The sequence below is a fragment of the Peromyscus leucopus genome, chromosome X (genome assembly GCF_004664715.2).
Source record: "Peromyscus leucopus breed LL Stock chromosome X, UCI_PerLeu_2.1, whole genome shotgun sequence".
NCBI classification, from domain to species: Eukaryota; Metazoa; Chordata; class Mammalia; order Rodentia; family Cricetidae; genus Peromyscus; species Peromyscus leucopus.
Genome location: NC_051083.1, coordinates 14611635 through 14634204, shown reverse-complemented (window position 1 = coordinate 14634204; position 22570 = coordinate 14611635). Strand labels below are relative to the sequence as shown.

General features: G+C 39.7%; 1 pseudogene; it reads right to left on the bottom strand.

Moving 5' to 3' along the window:
• Positions 1-20941: 20941 nt before the first annotated feature.
• LOC114701338 lies at positions 20942-21580 on the bottom strand (annotated as a pseudogene).
• Positions 21581-22570: the final 990 nt, after the last annotated feature.

Genomic DNA, 22570 nt, shown 5'->3' with positions numbered 1-22570 from the left:
CATGTCCACCCCTGCCCTTGTGACCCCCCCAACAACAACAAAAAATTCTAATTTGTATTATTATTTATATACTCACTGTAGCTCCATTATAATCTTATAGTACCACTGTAATAAAAGTAGTTTGTCATTCACTAAAACATATTTATGAGGTTTGTGACTAGATTTACCATATGGTCTAGGTAAGCAGCAAGATATATATCATATGGCCAGCAAAGGATTTAGCAGAATCTGTCATTATTGAGCTACATGTGGCTATATATTAGACAACATCATTGCCCTATGCAGATGATTTTAAATCACTTTTTATAATGTCACTCTTGTATGTTCTCCCTCCACCAATTTCAGTTGTTCTTCAAATTGCCATATACATCTTTGGTGAGTTCTTCCAGAGAAAGCTTCCCTTAGGCTACTGGAACTTTGCCCACAGTCTCAGAAGGGTCAATTGGGAGTTTCCATCCTCCCCCACTACTCCCTAGATGGCTGTGGGAATCCAGAAGCACAGATACTGGCCTTTGTGGAGATACAGCCTGGAGGCCTAATTCACTATGTGGAAGTAGCCTTTGGAGATTACAGTGATTTCTTTGTGTAGGATTTCTGCCAAGATCTCACCCTTGCTTATCTTGGTTTCATTCCCTAACTCATTTACCTGTCTCTTAGTGTCAACTGCTGGGCAACTGTGCCTAACAAGTGCTAGATAACATGCTAAATGTGCCCATAAATAATTTCATTATTTTTACCCTCAAATCTATTCTGAGTGCAAAGTAATATCATGATTTAGCAGCAGAAGAAAGTTTAAAGATGTTAAGACTCTTGAAATCTATATAGCTAGTAGTTTGCAATTCTCAGAATCAAAACAGGACCTCAAAGGTAGCTTATCAACTGATTTGCTACAATCCTTTCAATGGCACATCATTTTGTAGATGGCAGATTTCTGATATGGACCCTGAGATCACTGCCTATACTTTACTATAAATATACATATATAATCCCCACTTCATGAATGTGAGCTGGATCTTGTGATTTGCTTTTCACAAATCAAATATTATAAAATTAATTTTAATTCCTTGGTTAGTTATGCTAGACTTGGTAGCACATCATCCCACTGGCTTCAGTGAGCAAGCTACCATATTGGGGCAACCCAGGTGATGGGGAATTGAGAGTAGCTTCTAGTTAAGGCTCAATGAGGATCTGAGGCTCTCAGATCAGGTGACCAAGCCTACATTTAGATGAGTGAGCTTGACAACAATCATTCTCAGGCAGATAACTTCGAGACAAAATTGTACTTATTATCTGCAACTTTTAAGAGATCTTGACCCAGAAGGCTTGGATAAAGCTTAGTCTGAATTCCTGATCCACTGAAGCCAGAAGATAATAAATATTGGGTAGTAAAAAGAATCTTGCTGCCTATAAACAGAAGAGTAAGTATTATTATTCTGTGTCATACTTGAGAGATGCAGCTCAGAAGATTAACAGGAATTCCAACTCTGTTTATCAACTCTGTTGATATTACAGTCTAATACACTTAGCTAGAATGGTGACAATAAGCCCCTTCAGATCATTACGTTTCCAGCGTGATTGGTACTTGATGCTATTAGAGTTAAGCAAACAGCAAATACTTAGTGAGGATTGAATAAAAAAAATTTAATGCCTTCAAAATAAGCTTTTGTTTTTGTGCTTGTTTCAACCAATCAATCAATCAATAAAGGACAGTGTAAATTTGGTACCAGCTAGTTTATTGCTTATTTAAACAAAGCTATGTTCAGTGCCACCTACTAGACTGCATGTTCCCTAATATGTGCCTTTCTCTCTACCCATGCACATCACTCACACTAATCAGTGTCCATGCAGATGGAAACCCAAGGATGTGTTCCCCAATTCTTTCTTTCTCTCATTGACATGGAATGTTAGATCAGAAATAATCGGAGATGCTAAAAGTAAAATTGAAAAAGATGCAGCCCTCCAAATACTTCAGCAGCCTGAACCAATCCTTTGAGTAGGAAGAAAACATAATAAAGGGAAGGATGACACTTAATGGCAGTCAGTAGCTATGATGATAGGAGCAGGGAAAAGCCATATTATAGATGCAAAAGCATAATATCCTGGGGCTCACATGGAAACAAGTATATATCCCCCATCCTTGTCAAATAATAGTTGGCAACAAATGGGGCAGTTTAGCACAGAAAGCTCTGTGCTTTCTAGGGAGAAACAGCTCAGTGCTGGATAAATCAGAATGGGTGGTCACCCTGGTAACAACAATTAACTCCCAGAGACCTCAGTTCTCTTGCTTTCCAATTGGAGGTGGGACAATAAAAAAAAACTATTTTCTTAAGTTTTTCTCCTTGAAAGCTATAAATAAATACCCTCCTGACAGAATTTTTCTTTGAAGGTAGTGGTATAAATTCTATTTCTTCAACTAAAAGTGACAGATATTGAAAAGATTTGCTAATTTGACTTCCATGATATATTGAAATGAAAGGTGGGAAATAGAGACAAGAGTGTGAGTTTGGACAACAGAAAGCAATTAAAAACATGCACTAAAGTTTGAATCTGCTAGCACATTATCAGTTGATGCAATCACTTGAGCAGATACAGAGCGTCAAATTACTTCCATTCTCTTCTCTTTCCTTTATGTTGCTGGGCTTAAAAGCCACTCTGAGCAAAAGCAACAAGGTAGGAAAGGGTTTCTGTTGTCTTACAGGTAATAGTTCACAACTGAGGGAAGTCAAGTCAGAAACTCAAGCAAGCTCTTTAAGTTAGAACCATGGAGGAAGGCTACTTGCTGGCTTGCTGGCTTGCTTGAGCTCATGCTTAGCTCTCTTTCTTACACAGACCAGGACCAGCTGCCTAGGGAATGGTGCTGCCTACCATGGACTGGTCTCTCCTACACTGGTCAACAATCAAGACAATTCCCCCACAGACATACCTACAGGCCATCTTATGGGGACAATCTCTCAATTAAAGACTCCCTTCTCAGATGACTCTAGGTTGTGTCAAGTTGATTATTGAAGGGAACTAGAGTATAGTCAGTAGTACATTTTCAGCCCTAGAAATCGGGGCCTTGCAATTTTCAATTTACAGAGTGAGAAGATTCCTTAGAGGTAGTCGAATCCAAACTTCTACTTCTCAAGCAGCATTCAAGGAAGCATTTTCTGCCTATTATATAACAGTGGCTCTGAAGAATCCTAGTGGGTGTAACATAATAAAAAAAAATACTTCATCACTTATGTCTAAAAAATGGCAGGCTAAACCATGCAAAACTAATTTCTTGACTGTAGGAATTTGCTATACAGTTCATGTGTTCACATGCAGTCTGTCATGGTGAAGAGGTCATGGAAACAGGAGCATGAGGCACCAAGTTGTATTGCATCCATAGTTGAAAGCAAGGAGCAATCAAAGCTTGTATCTGGCTCACTTTCTACTTTTTAATTCAGTCTGAGACACAGCTATACTCCACTACTGCATGATTTCACTAATACATAGAATCTGAAACAGTAGAATCCTTAAGAAGAGAAGGCACAGTGATTGTTATCCTGAGGAGATGCAAAGTTCAAGAAAACTGTAGTCCCCAGTGGCGTGTAGGGACTATAGTTAACAACAATGCATTATGTTCTTTAAAACTGCTGAGAACACAGATACTGTATTCAACACACACACACACACACACACACACACACACACACACACACACACACACAAATACTATAAGTATATGAGGTGATACATTTACTGATTGATTGATTCAGGCATTCTGAAGTATATACATATTTCAAAACACATATGTATGCTAAATGTGTGGAACTTTTCCTTGCAAATTTCAGAATGTTATTTAATTAAAGAACCACCGGCTCATGTGCACTGTGAAGCTAAAAGAGTAAAAGGATATTTGTAATATATTTTTATTTTAATATTCTTCTCTCATATATTACATCCTGCCCATCCACAGTTTCCCCTCCCTCCCCTCAACTTACCTCTCCCCTAGATCCACTTCTCCTCTGATTTCCTTCAAAAAAAAGAGAGAGAGAAAGAGCAGGCATCCCAGGGATATCAACCTAACATGGCATAGCAAGTTAAATAAGACAAGGCACAAGCCCTCATATTAAGGCTGGACAAGGCAACCTAGTAAGAGGAAAAGGGTCCCAAGGCAGAAGAGTCAGAGATACTCCACTCCCACTGTTAGAGGTAACACAGGAACACGAAGCCACATAACTCTAACATATATGCAAAGTACCTAGCTCAGACCTATACAGGGTCCATGTTTGTCACTTCAGTCTCTGTGATCCCCTGTGAGCTCTGCTTAGTTGATTCTCTGATTCCTACAATCCTCCCTCCCCATATTCTGTAGGGTTCCCCTGGATCCATCTAGTGTTTGGCTGAGGGTCTGTATCTCTTTCCATCAGTTGCTGGATACCTCTCTGATGACAATTGGGCTAGGCACCAATCTATGAGGCTAGCAGAACATCATTAGGAACCTGACTTAACCATATATATTTCACTCTCTCTTCTGTTTTTTATTTTCCCATCTCCCACCTTCCCTCCTCGCCCTGCCTCTCTTTCTTTCCTTTCTTTCTTTCCTCACTATCTTTCTGCTTTTGCTTTTAGACATACTTATATTTGGGGGGCTTTCTTTGCCTAATCACTGGAAAGGGAATAACAGAAAATACTAATGATAATTGGAATACACTGTTTTTTTTTAAATAATTACACTTTTAGCTTTTTATTAAGGCAATTTAAAACACAAGAGAATGTCCCCATGTTATATCACTTGATTTCAGAATCTGCAAACTATAACCATCTTGATTTCATACATAATCTGACCATTTTCCTTACTCACTACCACTGGATTTTTAAAGTAAGTTCCAGATAATGTTAATTTATTCATGCATTCCTCAAGATACTTCTCTACTAAATAAAAACTCCTTTAATTATGATTTAAATGCTTTTATCACACAATACTAACAATAATATACTCCATAAATTAAGCAATTATATGACAAATTAAATTAAAAGATTAAAAATATCTCCTTAATGTTATTAGTCAATATACAAATATCAAACAACTTATGAATTGATACTCCATCTGGGCAGTGGTGGCGCACGCCTTTAATCCCAGCACTCGGGAGGCAGAGCCAGGCAGATCTCTGTGAGTTCGAGGCCAGCCTGGGCTACAAAGCTACACAGAGAAACCCTGTCTCGAAAAACAAAACAAACAAACAAACAAAAAAGAATTGATACTTCAGTGATAATGAATCCTCTAAACTTAGAGTTAAGTGCCAATAAAAAGTCTATACACAGCTTTTGTGGACTATGCTCTTCCATTGGGCCAAGACAGACCAGATTAAAAGTCAAAATGTTAAAATGTCCACATTGTCAAACCAAAACTAAGTTGTTATCTGACCTTTGGAGATGTCAGGAACCTGACCTTTAGTCAAATTTTCGTAGCAGGTCAACCAGCATTAAAATAAAATGTCCTCTTACATCCTTTAATCCTTATAAAAGGAAAATAAGGTAATTGGATGCAAATCCATCGGATGTCCTTCTATTGTTCTATATCCCTGACCCCACTTTACAAGGAAAACATGTTTGAAATCACCAGTCTGCTTTTATTTAATACCTTCTCTAGCCTTTGTTTATAATCTAGCCTTTAGCATCCAGTCTGTCCAGGTATTTATTAATGTGGTGAAGTACTGCTTGATTTTAAAGTAAAAAAAAAAAAAACCTATGAATTTTAAACTGTTCTTGACAATGCTATGTTTTTTCATTTGTTCATATGTATTTGTGTACTCCAGAAGTGTTTTAGCTTTTCTCATGTAGATTTTTGGACATGTTTGAAAAAAGTTTTCAAATGGGTATTGCTTTTTATTTAGTTTAGTTTATTCCTTGTTTAATCAGGAAGTCTTTCCTTCTGTCATATATTCTAACTTACTATAATTTGTATAACAAATGATGGGGTCTTGTAAACAGGATTATTACTTGTATATATGAATATTACTAATTTTAATCAACTTCATTACACTACAATTTACAAAAATTCCATATGTAAAGTGTAAAGTTGATACATACCTTTGTTATATAACGTATATAAATGTGTCCCTTTAATCACTACTGTCATTATGGAATTTTATAGGCTGTTTTTACAACCTTTTATTTTTTTATTTTTTTTTGGTTTTTTTCGAGACAGGGTTTCTCTGTGTAGCTTTGCGCCTTTCCTGGGACTCACTTGGTAGCCCAGGCTGGCCTCGAACTCACAGAGATCCGCCTGGCTCTGCCTCCCGAGTGCTGGGATTAAAGGCGTGCGCCACCAACGCCCGGCTTACAACCTTTTAATTTGACAAACTATTTTCAATATATATCCTCAAAATCATTACTAGTTTTAATCAATCATAAAAAATATAAAACATTCTAGTTTCTTTGTTTTCTCTTTCATCTTTCTACCTAGGTTTAAATTTCCTTTCAATTTTTCTTCTCACTCACAGCATGCCAAAAAGATTTTTTTGCAGTCACTGTTGTACCAAGAATAGATTCAGTGTCAAATGCTGGCTGCTCCTAAAGATTTGAATTGCTATTACAGGCATACAGAAACATGATCCTCTTTGTAACAGGTGTGACTCTAAATACAAGTTTACTGATGTAAGCAGCTAATAATTAGAGAGCTGACTCAAGAATAGATTTCCAGCTCATTAATATTTGCTTCGGAGAAAAAGGCTCAAGTGTTTGTCTCCAGTCTCAATAGGTCCATGACCTGGATGCTTACATGAATGCGTTTGTAGTGAGGCCCAATACTATGGTTCTCACTATGCAGAGACCCTCAAGTGACCAATGGCTATACAAACGTACACTAAGTCCTGTTGTATTCATATTTAGGAAGCTACAGTGATTGGCAATGGACTGAATGTCACCAAACCAAGATAATTTTTTTTTTACAAAAGATGAAAAGCAACTGTCTTAGCTAGCTGAGATTAAAGAGTAGCAACTTCGCATAGGGGTATGGTCCTTTTTAGCCAACTGTTTCCTGGAACTATGACTATGTGGACTCTAAGGCTAGATGTTTATTTGCCTAAGGATATGGTAATGACAACAGTGTTATGGGAGAGTGATGAGGAGAATAGAATGGATCATCCCTGTAATTGTTAGAACTGATAGAGACTGTTAAAAGGGGACATTTAGTTCCTATGACAAAACATCTGAGATAATCAAGTTATCAGGAGGAAGGATTTATTTTGACTTACAATTTCAATCCATGGCTTGTTTGTCCTATCATTTTGTGGTTGTGGGTAACCAGAACATCATAGTAGAACAAAGCTGTTCATGCCATGGCAATCAAAAGTCAGAGGGAGAGAGGAAGAGGTCAGGATCCCGAACCATCATTCAAGAGCATGCACCCAATGCTCCTGCTTCCTCTAACAAGACCTCACCCCTAAAGTTTCTACCACCTCCCAATATTGCCATATGCTGGGGCACAAGTCTGTAACAGATAAACTTTGTGGGGGGACATTTTAAGATGCAAACTGTAACATTCTGCCTCTGGTCTCTAAAAGCTCTTTTCCATCTTACTATACAGAATACAGCCATTCCATCTCCAAGAATCCTCATAATATTAACAGTTCCAGCATGACATGAAAGTCCAAGTTGAGTAATGTGATCAAAGTACACTCTATATGTATAAAGTGCCAAAATAAAACTCATTATTTTGTATAATTAATATAGGCTAAGTTTTTAAAGGAGAATAAAACCAAAATCTCCAAGACTCAACTCAGGGTGAATTCTTAGCTGTGAGCACCTTTAAAGTTCTTCTTAAAGTTGTAGATTACTAAGGTACAGTGGCACAGAGTAAACATTCCCATTCTAGAACAAATGAATTAAAGTTGAGAAAAGAGGAATGGGACCAAGGCAACACCCAAAGTCAGCAAGGTAAATGTTAGATTCTGTAGTTCCAGGCCTAGCATTTGGGGCCCACACTGGTGTAATGTGAGCTCCAAAAGTAGCCCTGTCTACAGCATTGTCAGCTTTAACCCAGATGACTGCTCTGTTGACATAGTGCCACTCATTGCCTACAGCTTCCCTTAGTGGGCATTTCAAGTTCCTGGCATCCTGACATCCTAGAGGCAGGCCTCCTTTGTGGTTTTAGCTAAACTCTTACTGCTTTTTGTTTGTGAGCTTGCTTGTCTTTGCCATCTCAAGGGCTATGTGCCCAGAGACTGACCCTACCACACACTACAGGTTGCTCATGCCTCTTTTTCCTTAAAGTCGTTTGAGACAGGGTTTCGTTATGTAGCCCTCACTGAACTAGAACTTACTACACAGAACAGGCTGGCTTCAACTTTAAAGCAGACTTCCCATCTATGCCTCTTGAGTGCTGGGGTTATAAATGTGTGCCACTGTGCTCAACTCCAGGTTTTCTTTCCTTTTTTTTTTTTCTTCCTTTTTTGTTTTTGTTTTTTGTTTGTTTGGTTTTTGTTTTGGTTTTTTGAGACAGGGTTTCTCTGTGTAGCTTTGTGCCTTTCCTGGAACTCACTTGGTAGCCCAGGCTGGCCTCGAACTCACAGAGATCTGCCTGGCTCTGCCTCCCAAGTGCTGGGATTAAAGGCGTGTGCCACCACCGCCCGGCAAGGTTTTCTTTAGAAATTTGGGTAGACACCACCATAATCTCACAGCTATTGAATTCTACACACACACAGAATCATGTGGAAGATGCTAAGGTCTATCACCAACATGAACTGTACCTGCAGAATCCTCTGAAGTTGTGGCTGCTGTGGCCAGAATATCTTGCCACCTGAAGTTTGAGAAACAAATCCCAAGGAAATAATTCCCTAGACACTCTTTGTGTAAGCACTAGACCCTAGAACTCTCTTTGAGCCTGCCATGAGTAGAGTCTGGACTAGTCCTGAGACACACTCAAGACATTGCTCTTGTAGTCCCAGATAAAGCTCTTGGCTTTTGGTTTTGTTTTGTTTTGTATTGTTTTGTTGTTTGTTTTTCCAGACAGGGTTTCTCTGTGTAGTTCTGGTGCCTGTCCTGAATCTTGCTCTGTAGACCAGGGTGGCCTTGAACTCACAGAGGTCTGCCTGCCTCTGCCTCTCGAGTGCTGGGATTAAAGTTGTGCACCACAAAAAAAGATCATAGAAACATTTGAGTAAATTTGTATATCAAAATTAAGTAGAAATACTGTCCTGGATCTTGCGTGGCTCTTGGCTTCTTTTTAATGCCATTCATCTCTTCAGCAACTGCACCTTTCTTGGTGGGAAAGTTAAATGTATGCATTTTTGTAGTCCTACGGAAGTTTTTCAAATCTCCTTTATTGCTTGTGATTCTTTTTATAAATCCAGAAAACAATGGTCATCAAAATTCATACTAGTTTCTAATGTTGTGCAGCTTGAATCTTGTCTAATTAGTTTAGTGTTCAGCCTTTCACAAAGTTTTGGAATATGGAAAAATATAGACAAGTTCTTTGCTGCAATATAAAATGAATGGCACCTAGTCCAGTTTCTAGTAGAGTCCTTGTCCTCATCTGAAACTTCACAAACACAGCATTTACTGTCTACATTCTTAAAAGAAATTTGTTCTTTTGAACTCCCATCAGAATCACCCTGTGGAGATAAGGCTGTGTGCCCAGCTCTAAATTATTGCCTATTTGGTAAGAGTGGCTTGTTACTTGCCCTGCGTGATTCCATTTTATGACCAGCACTTAGCTCTATGTTGAGTGCAATTACAGAGGCAGGGTTATTCTACATCTAATTGTGCACATCAATACCACCACCTGTCAAAATTGGTTCTTCCTAAACGTCACCTCCACATAAGCTTATCAAAGTAGACTGGGAATGCATAAGCACATATGTGCATTAAAAACTATATACAGAAAAAAATCAGGCCTAAACTTATCAAACATGCCCGGTCAAGGAAGAGTGCAACATCCGCATCTGGACCTCATAAAGAGAAGCTCACATTACATTGAGATGGCAATGGCCCTCACCAATCTGTCATCTGATCACTCACCCAGGATATGGGATTAGAAGAGAGGAAAGATCTGGCATCCAACATGTCCTTCAAAGGCATGCTTCTGGTAACCTGAATTCCATCCACTGGACCCTACCTCTTAAAGATTCCATGACCTCTCAATCAGCCTACAAGCTGGCAACCAAGATGTCAACACATAGCCTTTAGAGAATATTTAAGATTCAAAGCATAACACCAGTACTTGTGTTAGTTTGAAAGTCTGGGGGTGGCGGGGAAGACCTTGATCAAAGATGTGAGAACAATTAATTGATCAGAAGAGGCAATCTGATCTCAGAATGTGTGGGAAAGGAAAACTTTGAAATGGCAAGTAAATGGAGGTTTAGCACTTTGGGCAACTTATGATGAGCTTGTTGGGCATTCTCTGAGATACTGTTTAGTTGTACTTTTTCATTGGGACTGCCAGCCTGCAAATAATGACATGGAGCCTTATTACTAATTGTAAAAGCTTGGCCTTAGCTTAGGCTTTTTTATAACTAGCTCTTATAACTCAAATTAACCTGCTTCTGTTAATCTATGTTCTATCATGAAGCTCAGTTAGCTTTCCTCTGTCCCATTTGTCCAACTTGTTCGGCTCATTTCCTGTACACGTAGCTTCATCCCTCTGACTTGCTCTCTCTCTGCTCAGAATTCCTTCCTATCTTCTCCAACCTAGCTATCATTCAGCGCTTTATTATACCAATCGCAGCAATACATCTTCACACAGTGTACTAATATTCCACAACGATGCTGTGCAAAACATGCCTCAGAATTGTCTGATGGCACTCGAGGAAACTAAGTTGTTTATCCCTTCAGTTGCACTCCTTATTGGTTCAAGGTCAACTATGAGTGAAGGAGTGAAAGTTAACATTTGGCCTGCCTCACTTGCAAACCAAGCATGCTCCTTCATGCCAAGGATTTTACAGGAAATTGCTAAGATAGATTAACAGAATATGAGAGCCATAATTCTACATTGTTTTTGTTGTCTTGTTTTTTTTTTTTTTAATGTATGAGTTTGATCTTACCAACAGGAATAAAAACTCTTGGAATATGTGAGCCAGTTCTTATATTTGTATGATTGCCCTGCCCCTATGAATTCTGGAAATTCCTTGCTATTGCAAGGTTTAGTCCATCCAGTCACCCATAAGTTAGCGGGGGCAGGGGATAAAGACACACTCTTTGACTTCTACTCTCTCATACCATGCATTCCAGCCATTCCTTGAGTGCCTCCTTTTGTGACTTTTTCTGTCTACAACATCCATTCTTCCATTACAAATGCATTGACTCACATCATCTTACAGGATCAACTAAGTAACTCTTCATTAATAAAATGTTCCAAATTCCACCTTGGAACACTCATGCCCATTTTCAAACCACTGTCTGGTTCTTCTGCTATACAGTTTATCATAGTATACCGATATTTTAAAACTATATTTGTATTTCTATTGTTTGTGGTGCCAAGAATATGACCTGTTGCTTGCCTAAAGTATGTGTTCTACCACTGAGCTGCAGCTCTAGCCACTAAATTTTGTTTGTGTGTTGGTCTTGGATTACAGAGTATGAACTCATTGAGAAAGTGAATAGTGTCACAGATCTCTTTATCTATAAGACACACAAAATGCTTGGCAGGAGTAAATGCTCAATAATACTTTTGGAATATAAATGAATGTGAGTAATAAATACTTTTGGATTTAGCAAAACATGAAACTGAAAATGCCTACTGTAGGTACCCCTATAATGCTTCCCAAACATTGGTAGCCTAAATATGTATATGGTTATGGTAAATATTCCTCAGAATCAAGTGCCAATGTTCTTCAAAAAGAGATGGCCAAGAATCTCTGCAGCTACATAAGTTGAATTTTCACTGTTAAGTTTCAAATTGAGGTGCCTATTTAACATATCAAAGCAGACCTGGCCTCCAGGTTCTCCCAGCATCTCTCAGTCCCTGTCACAGGGCCCTCCTACCTGTTACAGGATATGGCTGGCATACATCACCCTTGTTCCTGAGGCTCTTCTCTATATACTCCAGACATTTTGGTTACCTGCCCTTTTGTATCATTGGCCTCTTGGCTGCTGCACCTGGTTCTCCTCTATCCCCTTTATCTTTCCCTCACCCTCTTCCCACATGGCCCAGCTCAGTCTGGCCATGTCCACTCTGGACTCTCCCAGATGTCCCTACCTCTGGCTATGCTTTCCCACGCATCTACAATAAACTTTCTCCTCCACCATGCCTAGGAGCGGTCATGTCATTGCTTTCCTTTTTATTTCTTTTTTCATTCATTTGCATATAATAAGAGCAAACGCACATCATAGGATTTGAAGGGTATTTCTGTTAATGCACCTTGGAGACTGTAATAGTGTTTGGGGGTTTCAACTGGTGATTTGGAGAAAGAGGCCAAGGAAATAAGGCTTGCTCTAGAGCTCATGCTATGAGAAAGAGGAGGTAATCCTAAAATTAGGTGTTTTGTGAAGAGCGTATGTCTTTGATTTTGTCTGTGCTTAGGTAAAATTATAAACAGTGCTTGTTTTGTTTCATTGAATCTTGTTTTCGCAAGAACAGATCTGAAGCTGGTATTTTGTGAGGGAGTTTATGTTTCAGAGACCAACATGGCCTGGCTGTGGGCATTTAGCCAGATTGCAATAGGAGGATTTGTTGTGAATATCATGTAAGTTCTGAACATCAGATAATGAGTTTTTTGTTTGTTTGTTTGTTTATAGATATTTTTTGTAGATTTTTAATATTTTCTTGTGACACACATATATTCATTGAATTTTGCTGGCAATTAGATGACAGAGAAGAGTACACTTCTGTACATCGGCATTTAAAATCAAGTAGGTATTGCATTTGCCTAGATGTACAAATGACAGCAAATGTACCCCTGTGATTCATTACTGTCTCTGTGAGGCAGAGCATAGGAAGTTGACTAGGAATCTTAGGGTGGTTCTGCCTGTCAAATTCTTTTCAGTGCTTGACTTCCTCTTAGCAGATGAAAACAAAGAACCAGAGATAAAGAAAACAGCGATCAGTATTACCCCTCAGTGCTAGGATTGCTCTCTCAGGTAAAACACTAATTGAAGGCGGACGCTTTGGGAACATTTGTTGGCTCTTTGTGTCTGATCTCAATGACTTACAGATGTTAATAAGCTCTTCCACTCATATCATTATCTGAGGTTATTAGTTCTTATCAATTTCTGATATTCTCAGAGAATGAATAGTACCAGAGATGGCTTCCAAAGCACCAAAGGCAAATATGGAAGTGCCAAGTGAGACGGAATGCCCTAAAGGCTGAGGCCCAGGGAAAGGGTCTATGGGGAAGTCTGGGTGTGTGATGGGGTAGAGGGAGAGGAGGAATCAAAGAAGATTCTCAGCTGCTAGTGTTTGTCCATGTAGGGTGCAGATGAGAACTTGTGGACGTGGGTGGAGGTGGAAAAAATCGGTTTTGCCTTTCTACCTCAGTGCACAGATAGTGACTTTTTGAGATGAGAGAAAGGCTCTGAAGAGTGTGACTTTATGTAGATCGTTCTCACTCATGGGGATGAAAACTGAATGGAGGGACGGAGCCAAAGCAGAAAGCTAAGCTTGCTCTCTGACTTTCAGTTAGACAAGACTTGAAATCTTGAGACTTCGCCTAGTCCCAATAGTATATAATGCCTGGAAGAAATAGTTTTCTTACCAGAAAGGTAAGCAGCATAGATCTTCCTCTTTAAATATGTCAGTGATAAGGCCTGGGAATTACAACACTGAAGACAGTAGCAGTATCACTGGCTATTTTCTCTTTTTTAAAAACTGTTATTTTATGTATGTATATATGTATGCATGTATGTATGTCTGTATGTATGGGAGTGAGATAGCAAACCTGATAGTCTAGAAAATTTTTCCAAAAAGAAAATAATATGATTTTTTGGTTATTTGCTTATGAAGCTGTGTAACTCAAATTCTAGGATCAAATTCATGTAGCACATTGTATTTGAGCCATGTTATAAGTAGGTTGCATACTATGCCGGATACAGGAGCTCCAAAGAGGAGGGCATCAACATCAATCTTTGTCTGAAGAGCTCACAGTATGGCAGAGGAGCCATAAAATTAATAACTTCAAGACAAAACAAAATCCCCAGGCCTCTTTGACAGAATGTGCACCCTAGCCATGAGAGATGACATAGTAGTGTCCAAAGGCAAACATATAGTCCTGAGCAGCTGGGGCCGGGCCAATCAACTCTACGCACACTCACAACTACATAATATATATGTATAACTAAGTCTCTGTAGTTTAGTGAGCATCATGTTTGCTGAACTTGTATGTGGAGATGTTAAGTTGTCTGAACTTGATTTGGGGAGGTAGGGTAACATTAGATATAATTTTTAAATTACAGAAAAAGTTGAATTAATAGTATAAGAATTCATATTTATCCTTTATCCAAATTTACCAACTGGTTTTCTCAACCATTTGAAAGTTAGAGATACTTTGCCAAGCAGCTAGTCCTAAACACTTAAATGTGTATATTCTAAAGGTACTCTCCTCTTTAACCTCTGTGTGATTATCCAAATTAGGAAACTGACCATTGATACAATGTCATTATCAAATCTGAGGCCCATGTGCACATTTTCTCCAAAGTTCCAACAGTATTGACAGTTTTCTACACAAGCCTGCTCTAACCCAGTCATTATGCTATTGTGCTTTATACTTTTCATTAACTTCAGACAATAGCTCTTCTTGATCCTGAGTATTCCATTACAGGCTAGTTATTCTGTAGAGTGTCTCTTAAGGTTGATCTATGTGATGTTTTCTCATCCTGAGATTCAGGCTATTACATTTTGGGAAGAATAAGTTGCTGGGTTTCTTTTTTGATTATTTAATCTATTTATATTCAGTGTTTTTCTTTGAAATGATTATGCAATGTATTATGTTTCATTGTGGCATGGCAAACACAATTTGGTTTTTGTTGATCCTCCTGCCTTCTCTGCCATCTTTCTGTCTTCCCATGTGTTCTATTATCCTTGTCCCTCTCTTAACATTCGTTTCCCCTCTTTTCTAGGTTTGTGGCTTATATTCACAGTCATACCTGCATATGTACATATATAAATGTAAAAAGCTTAGACACACATCTAAAAGACAACATGTAGTATTTGTCCTTTTGATTTGGGCTACTTCTCTTAATATAATAAATTGTTACTTTTCTTAACATAATAAATATGGGTCCATTCATTTTCCTGTAAATGTCGTGATTTCATTGTTCTTTATGGTTGAATAAAATTTCATCATGTACCAAGTTTTTATTATCCATTCATCTGATGATGGACATCTAAGTTGATTGCACGTCCTTGTTACTGTGAATAGAGCAACAGTGAACATGAATGTGCAAGTGTTAACATCTCTGTGGTAGGAGAAAGAGTCCTCTGGGTATATGCCCAGGAGTAGTATAGCTGGGTTGTGGTCACTCTATTTTCAATCTTTTTTTTAAAATCTTCTTACTGATTTCCATAATGGCTGTACCAGTTTGCATTCACATCTAAGGTGAATGAAGGTTCCTATTTCCTTGTACTCTTCCTAGCATTTGCTGTCTTGAGATGGGTGCTTATTATGTAACTCAGGCTGGCCTCAATCCTGCTGCCCCATTGTCTTGGGTCCTTGAGTGCTGGTGGTACAGGCATACACCACTATATCCAGTTTAAGCAGTTGATTTTTAACTCCCAGACTATCTGCTTCTACCCATATCTGTATCAATTTGGCCCAACCTTGTGCATTATATGCTATTGGGACTAGGCAAAGTCTCAAAATTTCAAGTCTTGTCTACCTGAAAGGTCAGAGAGCAATAATTATTAATTAAGTCGTAAGAATTGCTACAATTCTAAAGACATCATTTGGGGGTGCTTGCGCTCTGCTAAAACCTTATATTAATTTCCAATGTATGTATGGATTAGTGCCCACTTCATTATTACTGTGATGAATAAATTATTCACTTAGGTGGGTGAATGACTGACAAACATAAGTAGCACTGCATGAATGTAATAAAGACAGTTCTTCCTCTAGGTTTTGTTTTTATTCCTTTTTTATGTGTTTATTTCCTTTATTTTTTCCTTTTCCCAACTCTTCTAAATAGGCAACATTTATAACTCAATCTTCAAAATTACACTTTCCAGAGAAGGAAAATCACCTGCATAAAACCTCAAGAACGTGACATTTACACAGGCCCCCCGTGCAAAGAAGTTCAAAGTCTCAGGGATGTCTGGAGTTACTACTGTTTTTCAGCCTCTGCTTTCTCACACTGGTCTATTGTAACCTCCCACAGAGTGCAAGGGGAGAATGTGGAAGATTAAAGAGGTGGAGAAGGCCACCAAGAATGGGCAACTGTGGAGAGAGTAACAGCCAGCAGTTAATTAGTTTCAGCTCTGAAATGACCCCTTTGTGGAACTTGTCCTTCCTGAGAGAGAAGTTAAAATGCTTGTAGCAGTGTGTTAATTAAAACAATTCATCCTAGGTCCTAAATAAAATGGCTCAACTTATTTGGAGAGTAGCCCTCCTCCATTTGCTTTTCTCCTACTCAAAGAGGAGTGCATCCCCCAAATTAGCAAATTCCCGTTACTTCAGAATATGAGGTCTATTTAGAGGGAAGAATGATTATTAAGCTAGATCCTAGACTCCAAAGCCATCTATTTTCCAGAAACTGAGAAGTAAGCTTACTTAGAGATATTACTAGCATAGCTCAAATGAAGACAGGTGATTCTGAAAGCAACACATTTATTGTGCACTTAGCATGTGCTGGCCCATCCCATCTGGCTTCACATGGTTACCTCATTTCATATCCATTATAGTCTGTGAGTTGCATATTATTGCTCTTGTTATTGTGAACAAGTCTACCTTGTTGCTGGAGGGCTTCTCTCCAGGTTCCCCAAGCCCCACAGTCCCACAATCCACTTATAAAATAATCACTCAGACGCTTATATCACTTATAAACTGTATGGCCGTGGCAGGCTTCTTGCTAACTGTTCTTATATCTTAAATTAACCTATTTCTATAAATCTATACTTTGCCACATGGCTGGTGGCTTACCGGCATCTTTACATGCTGCTTATCCTGGCGGTGGCTGAAGTGTCTCTCTTCCTTCTTCCTGTTTCTCCAATTCTCCTCTCTCTTTGTCCCTCCTATACTTCCTGTCTGGTCACTGGCCATCAGTGTTTTATTTATATAGAGTGATATCCACAGCACTACCTTTTCAGATGAGAGGGCTGAAAGAGGTAAAGGAACTGGGCTAGAGCGTGTTAACTATAGAGGCAGGCAGGATTTAAATGCAGGTAAGTCTGATCCAGGGTTCTTTGCTGACCACTGCACCATTTGCCTTCGGTCTGATGGCTGCATAAGTCATCTAAGAGAAGATGAAGCCATGCCAGATGACTGGATTGCTGTCTGTGCAAGCTGTATTTTCTTTTTGCTGAGACAGAATTTTGATGTAAACAAATCAAAGGGAAGAAAGAATTATTTGCTCAGTTACCCAGTGTTCAGTCCATTCTGGCAGAAGAAGTGTGGCACAGTAGGTCACAGCATCGCAGTCGAGAAGCAGAGAAAGTGAATCCAGGAAGGGGCCAGGGAGTGATACAGTACTCAGAAGACATGCCCCCAAGAGCATCTTTCTCTAACTATTCCCCTCCTCCTACTTTGTACCACTTCCTAGTTGAGTCATCATACTAGGAACCCATCAATGGATTAACCTATTCATTTAAGCTGGAGCCTCCATTATGGAACTGTCCCTGGCAGCACCCTCTAAATGACTCCCAAGGATGTGTTACTAGTCTCCAAGGGATTCCTCAACTCAATCAAATTGGCAGCAGGAACAAGTCATCACCATTGAGGGGACTTTTTTTCAAAGAAGGCCAACTGAAACTGGTCTGTAAAGGCAAGCAAAGCTTGCTTTGGTGAAGGGGGTGTTTAGGAGATCCTCCAGATAAAGGAACCCCAGAAGCATTACAAATACTGGTGAAAGCCAACTGAGGGTTTGCCTTTGATGGAGCATTCCTGCTCTAACTTCAAAAGACCTCCGCCCCGCCTCTCTAAAGGGGCAGAAAGACAACTATGGAGAACTTTGAAATCATGATGTATATTAGGGTATGTCAGCTAAGGGACAGGGGAACTGCAGCACCTTGGCACTTGGGTCGTCTTCCTGAATTCTCCCCCACCACCATTCTCCTGATCACAGTGAGATTAGCAGAAAGGCTGGATTGGCCTCTGTCCATCCTTACCTGGTCTCTGTTCTCCACCTGAGCCTTTCTTTCTGAACTAGCTGGCTTGGGTTAACTTGGAGTGTGGCAACCGAAAGCCCTAACACAAACCTCAATTCAACTTTACCATCAGCTAAGCTATTTGGACTTCCCCCTGGCTTCTCGTGTGTTCTAGCTGTCCAAGAACTTAGATGAAAAGAAGAATGATCAATTGGTATGCCCCAAATTGCAGTAACAGGAAGGTGACAGGGAATTTGACTTTAAAAGCTAATTATATATGGTCTAGCAAGGCAACGCTTGAAGAACGGTGTAAGGAATCTGGTCTGAGCCTATAAAAACTATTTAGTGTAAGTCTCTGTATGAGTACATGCACAAACTGCTTACCCACAGAGAAAATCACTGTGGGGCTTGTTTCTAAATTAATCTCTGGAACTGTAATGTCATGAAATCCCCATTTCCCACAGATAAATTTGCCAAGGACCTTAGCCCTTTCTAAGACCCAAAGTAATATTTTATCAAGTCTTCAAATCATTTATTCTGTGCCCAGCAAAGTGCTCTTTTCCAAGCATTCTTTGATGACCAAAGAATATTTTTGCCTATCTGGGAAGCTTTAATGGCCTCACAAAATATTGTTATCATCAGGAAACAAATTGGACCTATGGGTATATTATTTATTAGCACTTTTGAGTGCTAATTTGAAATTTTGCTCTCTCTATATATCAAGTGCAGAGATTTGAATGTTTAATACAATTCTGAAGACAGATAGTATCAGCTTCCATATATATCTTACTGCTTACTATGACCAAATGGGAAAAATTCTTTTCTCTAGGAATAATGTTTCTATTGCAGTCATTTTTTATCATAAAAGACTTTGTGTGAGGACTGGAGAAATGGCTCAGCACTTAAGAGCACTTGCTACTCTTGCATAGGACCCAGGTTTGGTTCCTGGCACCCACATGATAGCTCACAAATATCTGTAACCCCAGGTCCAGGGCATACAACCCACTCCCCCGTCATCCACAGGCACCACGAATACACCTGGTACACATACATATAGACAAACATTCATACAGGTAAAATAAGAATAAATCTACAAAGATACTGCAAACGAAACAGGAAGATCAGGGGGTTTTCCCTGAACTAAACAAAACAGTTTTTTTCTAACTCTTTCAGTATAAAAGAAACAATAGCATGTGTTTGGTCTTCCTGCCATGAAGACAATTGTGTAGGCAAAGAATATACACTGACCTCTGCTCTCTGTGCCAGCTTTTCTTTCTGAACTAGCTGGTTCAGTTTAACTTGAGTGTGACAGGAAGTCCAATTACACTTTACCATCAGCAAAGCTAGCTTGACTTCCCTCTGTCCACCTCCACCCCCTAGTCAAGTCTGTGCTTTGACAAAAAGATACAACCCTAACTCCAGCTTTCCAAAATGCAAAGGAAATGCTGGGTGGTGTAGCGCATGCCTTCAATCCCAGCACTCGGGAGGCAGAGCCAGGGGGATCTCTGTGAGTTCGAGGCCAGCCTGGGCTACAGAGTGAGTTCTAAGACAGGCTCCAAAGCTACACCGAGAAACCCTGTCTTGAAAAAACAACAACAACAACAACAACAACAAAAAAAAAAAGGAAACAATACACATCTACTATATTGCTATCTGCAGGATAAAAAGGTATAAACTTAGTTAAAAAAAAAAAAAACGAAAGAAAGAAAATGCCCAAAATGCTACATTTTTACTGTTTCTTCTGTCTTGGCTTCTGAAATTCAGCCTCTAGCTGCCTTACCTCCATTTGAATCACTTTGGCTCTCTTAAGGATGCTTTGAAGTTTTCTCCTCTTTTCTTTAAAATAAACTACAGAAACTTAATCTTCAGTGACAATGTTTATTCACCTATATATACTTGGTTGTAGTCTAGAAAGATTAAGTGTCATAAAAGAATCCACAACACACACACACACACACACACACACACACTAGTAAAAGATGTAACAGGATTGCAAAGTTAGCCTTAAGCTGTTAAAGTCAATTAGAAAAGGGAACTTGGTTTTATTGTTCATATCCATAGTGCAAAAAAAAGCCAATTACCAAAATGAAGCACTATTTCTAGTAGTAAGTGTCCTGCCAAGTTTCTCTGGAGAAGCTTCATGGAGAGGTCAGTACATGGTACGATAGTGTTCTCAGCAGCAACTTCACGGGAGACGCCATGATGACTTTCACAAGCCTGCTGCTTCTTGGGTTCCCTCAAATAAGCAGATGGCATCATATCAACTTGGAAATCAGGAAAGGTAATTATATGGTTATTGGTGGGGAGCCAGTGAGGCTCAATATGATATAGTCCATATAGTCAGTTCTCTCTTCTACTAGGCAAACATTAACCATACAGTTTAGAATACATTTGGAGTGCAGTCTAGCAACCTGAATTGGTTCAAATCACACACCTCTGAGACTGCATACAATTGTTATGAATTACTGTAGTTTTTTGGACAGACAAAACACAGGTTCACTTCATTAGTGTACAGATGACTCAGAAAAGAATGGTTTAGGCATGCCCTTAATCCCAGCACTTGGGAGGCAGAGCCAGGTGGATCTCTGTGAAATTCGAGGCCAGCCTGGGCTACAGAGTGAGTTCCAGGAAAGGTTCCAAAGCTACACAGAGAAATCCTGTCTCAAAAAAATGGTTTACTTAAGACTGTTAGAAACTGCCAGACAACAAATCCTTCATGCTATCTCAATAATCCCCCCAACCTAGCTGTTTTTGTCTGCACAGAGAAACTTTTTTGCTTCCATTTGGCATGTGGCTTTTAGCAGGTGATGCTGGCCTGGGCAAGAAAAACCCAGGCGGCTCTGCAAGTACACAGGCCACGGACTCCTGGAAGTGCCTAGTCACCGTTGAACGTGAGCCTTTTGAGGAGACACTCACTCAAGCTGTCCTCCTCGCTGGCCTGCAGGTGGAAGTTAGTCAGGGTGTCAGTAATCTTCTTGATGAGCTAAGAAATGGTTCTCCAAGAAGTGGCAGAGTTGGAAGTCTGCGTTGGCTGAACCGAGGGTGTGCAGATCCAGAAGGACTTGGTTCAGGTTCTTCTCCAAGGCCAAGGACATTTCCATGGCATCCAGGCTCACACCACACTGGTATAAGGGCAGTGTCTGTCCAACAGAGATGAGGTCACTACTGCTGTGCTGATTTTGCATCAGAAGATATATACCCTGATGCTTGTCCTCACACAGATCCCGGAAGAAGTGAACCAGGCCTTCCACGGATGTGTTATCATTGAAAAAGAATCCCAGAGAGAGGTAGGTATCTGAGGCCTGCAGATGCATGCTGATCAGAAGGTCAATAGTGGCCTCCCACCTCCATGGTATAGTTTCGAGGGCTCTGGGCACTCATGGTTGGTGAGCAAGATGGCGCTTACAAAGAAGCCTGTTTCCAGAAACAGGATTTTGCAGATTGTTCTGGAAGTTGCGTGTGTAGAGGCAGGAACACAGAGGGTAGTTGTTAGTCTAGGGGGTGGGACTGGGAGTTTCTAATAGGGTAGTGGGTGCACAGTCTCACAATCTTTTCAGATAAGGATTTAATTTTCCTGTGTCTTGTAGTTATTGGAATGGAGTCTTTATTTGTTCTGTGTCCCGTTTTTAAAAACCATAATTCTAAGGTGAGGTAAAAGCATCTAAAATTTCAAAATGAAATCTTTTTAATCATTTGTGACTTAAAACTTCCTTGCTTATCAATTTAGAGGTGGATACAGTACTTTTACTCTGCATATAATCCCTTACTGTCTCAGTGAGTAGCCATTAATCCCCTTTTCTCAGAGCAGTCTTACTGTTCTGATATATAGTCAATAGCACCTCCATCCCCCTACCAAGGGTCCTTGTTTGGAATATGTATCATAGAGCCACCTTATTTTTTATAGATAAATGTGAAAATGTGTGGGATAAATCAGTTCTAACAGGCTTGGGGGCCAGATACTTTCTGAGAGCCAACCTGGGTCTGCCTAAGGGCCTTAGCAACAGCAGCTAAGACATGATCTGAGATGACCTGGACCATTGAGAGGCAGCCATGTCACACCAGCTGATGCATATTCATCAGACCTTCCCCCAGGGTGGGGTGGAAGGTATATAAGGTTTGCTTCTTCCTGAATAAACTGAGCTTGTTGTTTCAATGTCCTCCTATAGTCTGTGTCATTGACTCTGCCCTCCTCACCTCTTCCCCCAAAAGGAACAGCACAGGACCCTGCCACAAAAATGGTATCATACAAAATATTAAGCGTGAGTATAATTTGTTTGTTTTGGTTTTGTTGTTGTTGTTGTTTAGAAACAGGGTTTCTCTGTGTAGCTTTGGAGTCTGTCCTGGATCTTGCTCTGTAGACCAGGCTGGCCT